Genomic DNA, 6,000 nt, shown 5'->3' on the forward strand with positions numbered 1-6,000 from the left:
TTTTGAATGTCATTGCAGGGTCACAACAGAAATACTGAAAGTAGAAGTATATTGATAGAATTCCAGTAAGCATGGTTTAATTCCAAATCAGTCACAGTTCTGACTCAGAAAGCTTTTTTATTTTTTTCCAATCCACTTTGTGCAAGTTGTTAGTGAACATATTAGTTAATGACCTGAAGGCAAATCCATGACAAAGTGATTTTGTGCTAATTGTGTGGAAAATGTTTTCTAGCTTTAAAAAATGCTACATTCTGAGATGCTATAGGGAATTTATCTTCTCTATTTGAGCTATTCTATTCAACCTTCCTCAAGGGCACTGAATCATATTGAATGAGTCATCCAGCTTTCATATCATATCTAAAAATCAAGGAAAACTCCCAAGAGGCAATGTTAGGGATTAAACACTCTCATTCTGTTTACATTCAGTTGGCATTAAAATGAAAAATGGGTTATAAAATTGACTGTAGTAAGACTATAGATATTTTAATATCTCATTTTCATAGTGCTTTATATTAAAATGCCAAACTTTTAGATAATTATAATAAAAAGATTTTTATATTTGCTTTTGGAAAAGCTTCTTATTTTAAATTTCTCCTCTTTAGAACTTTTTTCTTTATTATTATTCAAATTTACATACACTAACATATAATAAAATAAATGTATGCTTAATTAGTATGATTATTAAAGGAAGACTAGTGCTTTAGTAGTCTCAGTTTGAAAAATATTAAGTTATGTTAAAAAGTGAATATTAAAAATATTATAAGGCTTCCCTGGTGGCACAGTGGTTTAGAGTCCACCTGCCGATGCAGGGGACATGGGTTCGTGCCCAGGTCTGGAAGGATCCCACATGCCACGGAGTGGCTGGGCCCATGAACCATGGCCGCTGAGACTGCACGTCCGGTGCCTGTTCTCTGCAACAGGAGAAGCCATAATAGAGAGAGGCCTGAATACAGGAAAAATAAAAATAATAAATAAATAAATATATATATATATATATATATGTGTGTGTGTGTGTGTGTGTGTGTGTGTGTGTGTGTAAAACAAATATATATATATAGATTTTAAATTGTTACAGGAACATCTGCTATTGACTTTTATATGATTATAAAAACTTACTTACAAATATTGAATCTTTCAATTCACAACAGAAAATAGACTGGAGGATACTTAAATATAAAATGCACACATGATTTCATTTTATATTATATTTTATTTATATTAACCATATATAAATATGAATGCTCTGAGCAACCCAGAAGAAGTTCACCACTTAAGATTTCTTGAATTTTTAACTGCTCTCTTATTTTAACTGCATTTTTCACATAAGACTAATTCCCATATTCTCTGCCACACACACACACACCCCCCCACACACACACACCCATGGCACCTTCCTAGTGTATTTAATGCATATATTTTCAACCCATCTAAATTATGCTGAATTAGGTGTAAATGTTTCTTAAAAATTGTATATATTTGCTTGAAATGTGATTTTTCATTTTCTTTAGCACCTTTGTCCTATAAACTGTATTGTGTTCTTAGGTTTTCCATTTAACGTTAGGTTTCTGAGATATATTAATGTTTTGATAATAAATGTAACTCATTATATTTGCTTTATTTATTTATCATATACATACTTATGATACTTGTATCTATACATAATGGATATATCTTATGATTATAAGCCCATCCCTCCAGTAATAGATATGTCATTTGCCTACACTTCCATGTTACCAAAAGCTACAGCACTGTGATGAATGTCTGTATTCATGTATCCTTACAGACTTATGGGAAAGATTTTTGGGGGATATATATTCTGCTGTGACACTAAGTGCTGGATGTGGGATATTTTCATATAAGATCTTACCAGATATCACTAAATATTGCCAGAATGCCTGTACAAGTTTCCAAACACAGGAACATCAGCAATGCTTAAAATTTCAAATTTTCCCATATTCTAACATTTCATAGTGTACTGCCTTTACATTTTTGTCAGTCTACTACTTGCAAGAAGGTATATAATTTTCATTTCATATCTATTTCCACATTTACCAGTGCGGCTGATCATGCACATATTAATTATGTGGATATTTCTTCAAAGACAATATAAACTAATTAGGAGCACAGATTTTGGACCAAGGCAGCCTGGGAGCAAATCCTGCCTCTATCACTTACTTAGACAAAAATAAACTTATACACATTAATTAACTCTCTATGTATCCTTCTATTAATCTTTAATGAGGAGAACCATATCAACTTTGTAACTCTGTGAATGTTAAGTAAATTAAAATGTATATAATGCTTAAAAGAGTATCTGGAACACATTAATTGCTATATAACTGTTAATTATTATTTTTATTCATATTATTGGATTATTTTTGTAAATATTTCCTTTCCTTGATAAGTTGAATGTGTTCCTTTATAATATAGACATTAATCATTTCCTTGTGTTTAACATTGTGTATATCATCTCCAGTATGTTATATACTGGTTAAGTTTGGCTGCTATGAGGTTTTTGTTTTTAATTAAAGACATTTTACTTGTACCTAACCAAAGTTAAATTTTTTTTGTACATGAATTATACTGTAAGGTTTTGTTTTTAATTTTTTTACTAACTATGTGGTCATAAAAATGTTGCATTTTTTATATTTTTAACTTTTATTTTACTTTTGTCATTTGGTTATTTAATCTATGTAGAGCCATTTTTTTAATCCAACTTTGCAATCCAACTTTTAAAGTCCATATACTGAGCCAAATTTCCACAGATCATCTACTAAAAAATGTGCAATTTCACAACCCCCAATATACTATCTCTTTTCAAATTTGAGGAAACCATATGTTCATGAATCCGTTTCTGGATTCTCTCTGTTCTATTTGGTAGTTCTTGCACAAAAACTATACTTTTTCCTACTACATCTTTGTTAAGTGTTATAATGTCTACTCATGATATACATGTGTATGCATATTTCCTCTCCATCTTGGAATTATAATAGATATTCTTAACTTTATCCTGCTTTGTAGATTATAGTATAAGCTTAATTTCCCAAAAGTTTCTCCTAGAAAACTGTCAAAATTTCCTTGAGTGTATAGCCATATTGTAGTAGAGTTGACCTATTTAAAATTAAGTTTGACCATTCATGAACATGTTTTGCCTTTTATTGAGGTCATTTTTATAAAATTTTTATGTAACACAAACAGTCAAATCAGACTCACAGTAATTATAGAATTTATCAGTACAAAATCTTACTGATAACTTTAAAAGGTTCCAGCAATCACAGAGCACAGATAAAACATATTGGACAGTGTGAGAAAACCCTGAGACAATATCAAGCACACTAACATTCAAATTATAAGGATCCAAGAAGGAGAAGATAGGGAAAAGGGGCAGAGGACATATTTGAAGACATAATAACTGAAAAGTTCCCTCATCTGAGATGGGAAACAGAAAACCAGATCCAGGAAGCACAGAGAGTCTGAAACAAGACCAACCCAAAGTAACCACACCAAGACACATTGTAATTAATATGGCAAAACTTTAACATGAAGAGAAAATATTGAAAGCAGAAAGAGCAAAGCATTAGCTGTGTTCAAGGTAACTCCCATAACACTATCAGCTGAATTTTCATCAGAAACTGCAGGTCAGAAGGGAGTGGCATGATATACTTAAGTAAATAAAGGAAAATGCTATAACCAAAAATACTCTACCTGCAAGTCTATCATTCAAATTTAAAGGAGAGATGAGTTTTACAGCCAGGCAAAGCTAAAGGAAGCCAGCATCTCTAAACTAGTTTCACAAGAAATGTTAAAGGTAGTTCTCTAAGTAGAAAAAAAGACAACTGAAAATATGAACATTACAAAAGGAAAAATCATTGGTAAAGGCAAATATTATCACAAAGATAGTAGATCAAACACATATAGAGCTAGTAGAAAGGTTAAAAGACAAAAGTAGTAAAACCTTTTATAATCACAATGAATAGTTAAGAGATACACACACAAAAAATGATGTAAGATATCATGCCCTAAAGATCAAACTTTGGGGGGGTAAAAATTTAGCATTGTTAGAATGTGTTTTAACTTAAGATATTATCCAATTAAATTAAATATATTGTTCAACTTCATATATATGTATATATATGAATATATTATTACATATTGTTATATATAAACCACATCATAACTGCAAAAAACTATGTAATGGATACACACACAAAAAAAGAGAAAGAAATCCAAACATAACATTAAAGATAGTAAGCAAATCATACTAGAAGAGAGCAAAATAATAAGAAAGGAACAAAAAGGAAATACAAAAACAATTAACAGAATGGCAATAAGTACACACATATCAATAATTACTTTAAATGTCAATGGACTAAATTCTCCAATCAAAAGACATAAAGTGACTAATGGATACAAAAACAAGACTTGTACGTACTCTACCTGTAAGGGACTCACTTCAGATCTAAAGACATACACAGACTGAAAGTGAGTGGATGGAAAATAAGTATTCTATGCAAATGAAAACAAAAAGAAAGCTGGGATAGCAATAGTTGTATCAAACAAAGTAGCCTTTAGAATAATGTAACAAGAGACCAAGAAGGACATTACATAATGATAAAGGGATCAATCCAACAAGAAGATATAACAAGTGTAAATATATATGCACTTTACACAGGGACATCTAAATACATAAATCTAATATTAACAAACATAAAGGAAGAAACTGACAGTAGCATAATAATAGTAGAGGACTTTTACACCCTACTTACATGAAGGGACAGATCATCCAGACAAAATCAATAAGGAGACAATAGCCTTAATTGACATATTAGACATATTAAACAGATACAGAGAAGTCCATTGAAAAGCAGCAGAATACACATTCTTTTTAGTGCACCTGATACATTCTTCAGGGTATTTCATATGCTAGGCCACAAAACAAGTCTCAGTAAATGTAAAAAGACTGAAATCAGGTAAAACATCTTTTTTCACCACAATGCTAAGAGACTAGAAATCAACAACAAGCAAAAAAAAAACAAAAACAAAAACAAAAAAACACAAACTTGGAGGCTAAACAACATGCTACTACTAAACAGTCAATAAGTCACTAAAGAAATCAGAAAGGAAGTTAAGTCCCTACCTGAGACAAATGAAAATGAAAACACAATGATCTGAAATCTGTGGGACACAGCAAAAGCAATTCTAAGAGAGAGTTTTATAGCAATACAAGCCTATCTCAGGAAAATTTAAAAAAATATCAAATAAACAACCTAATCTTACACCTAAAGGGACTATAAAAGGAATAAATGAAATTCAAAGTTGGTAGAAAAAAAGACATAACAATAAAAATCAGAGAAAAAATATGTAAAATAAACTAAAAAAATCGATAAAAAAGATCAGTGAAGCTAAGAGCTGGTTCTTTGGAAAGATAAAAAATAACTGATAAATTTTGAGCCAGACTTATCAAGAGAAAAAAAAAGGAATAAAAAAGGAGAAGTTACAACTGACACTGCAAAAATACAAAAGATTATAATTAGAAAATATATATGCACCCCAATGTTCATAGCAGCATTATTTGCAATAGCTAAGACATGAAAGCCACCTAAGTGTCCATAGATAGATGAATGGAAAAAGAAGATGTTGTATAGACATACAATGGAATATTAGCTTTAAAAAATAATGAAATCTTGCCATTTGTTACAACTTAAATGGAAATACAGTATATCATGCTAATGAAATAAGTCAGACAGAGAAAAACAAATAGCATATGATTTCACTCATATGTGGAATCTAAAAATCAATAAAAATGAACAAACATAAAACAGAAACAGTCATAGATACAGGGAACAAACAGGTGCTTGACCGAGGGAGGTGACTCAGAGGATGAGAGAGTTGTGTGATATTAAAAGCTATAAACTTACAAAATAAATGAGCCAGAGTACAAAGTATGCAGGGTGGTGATTATAGGCAATAATTATATAATGACTTTGTATGGTGACAGAT

This window comes from Mesoplodon densirostris, chromosome 17 (genome assembly GCF_025265405.1).
Source record: "Mesoplodon densirostris isolate mMesDen1 chromosome 17, mMesDen1 primary haplotype, whole genome shotgun sequence".
Lineage (NCBI taxonomy): Eukaryota > Metazoa > Chordata > Mammalia > Artiodactyla > Ziphiidae > Mesoplodon > Mesoplodon densirostris.